Source organism: Gregarina niphandrodes (genome assembly GCF_000223845.1).
Source record: "Gregarina niphandrodes unplaced genomic scaffold scaffold00094, whole genome shotgun sequence".
In the NCBI taxonomy this organism is placed as follows: domain Eukaryota; phylum Apicomplexa; class Conoidasida; order Eugregarinorida; family Gregarinidae; genus Gregarina; species Gregarina niphandrodes.
The window spans coordinates 7,897-9,560 of NW_011645859.1; the positions used below are offsets into that span (position 1 = coordinate 7,897).

Sequence of the window (1,664 nt, forward strand, 5' to 3'; positions counted from 1 at the left end):
GCGACGTTGTGGTTAGCAGTCACGCGCTCTGCCGGCTGAGATACGAAACCGTGATACCTCGCTCTTCAGCTTGCAGTAGAGATGGGCGCAGGGGTGGTGCGATCGGGAACAAAACCAGGAGCGGGAATCGTGACGGTAAACGTCACTGATATTGTGATCGGCGCTTGCCCCACTGGTCTGGTGGTTCCGAGCGCCGACTGCACTGAAAGTATTCATAATGTGCGTCTTCGGGGAGTCGAAACTGGGTAGTGTGGTGTTTGGTGGGGTGATTGTTGATTCAGAATACGGTGGTTCGAGCCCACCTCCTGCCAACTTCCGAGATACCACTGGTGGACGACCTAGGTGGGAGTGACACCCCGAGCTGCAGGAACATAGGTACAATCCGGTAGATAGACAGAGTCGAAGGATGGAGCGTAGGTGGGATAGTAAGTAGGAATGGGTATGACAGTTGTAAGGTCACAACGCGAAGGTAGGAGAAACGAGGGTAGGGGTATAATCTGATAGCACAGAAGACTGTTGGTTGGATGTGAGCAAAAGTAAGGATGCGAGTTACCATGTTAGGTCGCCCACACAACGTGTGATATGGTGCGGATGGCCGAATTAACGCATTGACACATCCACCTTCTCCCCGAATCACACAAAAGGCAAGAACAGCGACTGGGTTCATTCGTTACAGGGATTTGCGGCGCGGGGACACTCCCCTTTGTCTGCACTAGGAACCGGTCTGAACGGCCACAACTTTCTCCTAACCACTAGCCGCTATTAACCAAAATGAACCGCGGCTGGTCATTTTTGTTATGATGAATATTTGGTAGCTTGCCCGAGTGGTTAAGGCGGTATACAAGAAATCTATTGGGCTTTGCCCGCACTGGTTCAAATCCAGTAGCTGTCGATGAGGGTACAAGCGGATGTTATAGAAGGCCAGTTCTGGTGGTATCCTGGTGATGTTGGCATCGTGAATGATACGGCAACTACATACCAAGACGGGCTCAAAAACATTGGCTGTTTGGTCTAGTGGTATGATTCTTTCTTAGGGTGGAAGAAGACCCGGGTTCAATTCCCAGAACCCAGAACAGCCCTTGGCTGGAGTGGGACTCGAACCACCGAATTCTAGGTCGTCGCAGATATTGTGGTCGACGCTCACCCCAGTGCGTCGGCGTTTGACCCGAGGTCGTTGGAGTCTTGACACAAAGCCTTAAAACACACCCCATTGGGCTACGCAGGCATTATAATCAGCTCCATTACTGTCTGGACTATCTGTGGTCGGATCAGCAGCTGTCGGACCAAGCTGAACGTGTCGGGTATGTGGCGCACGAGCTGGTGTGATAGTGCGATGTTTTGTGGTTATTGGTAGGTCGCAAAGGGAATCGAACCCAGATTTGGAGATTCAGAGACTCCAGTTCTAACCATTACACCACGCCACCGTTCCTGAAGGGACCCTTGAAGATTTCTTCATTGCTACGCGTCGCCCGATCGTACCACCACATCTTTACTGCAAGATGAAGGGCGAGTTAGCGTGGTTTCGTAGCTCAGTCGGCAGAGCGTGTGGCTGTTAACCACAAAGTCCCAGGTTCGATCCCTGCCGAAACCGATTGCACACCAATAGCAGTCTTTCTACCCGTCTCACCACTCCTTCTTTGAACCTCTCGGTTCCCGCTCCGGTC

The 1,664-nt window shown here is 52.0% G+C and overlaps 3 non-coding genes across 3 annotated transcripts; all 3 read left to right on the plus strand.

Moving 5' to 3' along the window:
* Window positions 1-810: 810 nt before the first annotated feature.
* On the plus strand, window positions 811-892 carry GNI_195830. The gene has a single exon. It is a non-coding gene; the product is annotated as a tRNA-Ser (tRNA).
* Window positions 893-1,000: 108 nt separating this feature from the next.
* On the plus strand, window positions 1,001-1,070 carry GNI_195840. Its single transcript has one exon. It is a non-coding gene; the product is annotated as a tRNA-Pro (tRNA).
* A 448-nt stretch (window positions 1,071-1,518) lies between these two features.
* GNI_195850 lies at window positions 1,519-1,591 on the plus strand. Its single transcript has one exon. It is a non-coding gene; the product is annotated as a tRNA-Asn (tRNA).
* The last annotated feature ends 73 nt before the right edge of the window (window positions 1,592-1,664 follow it).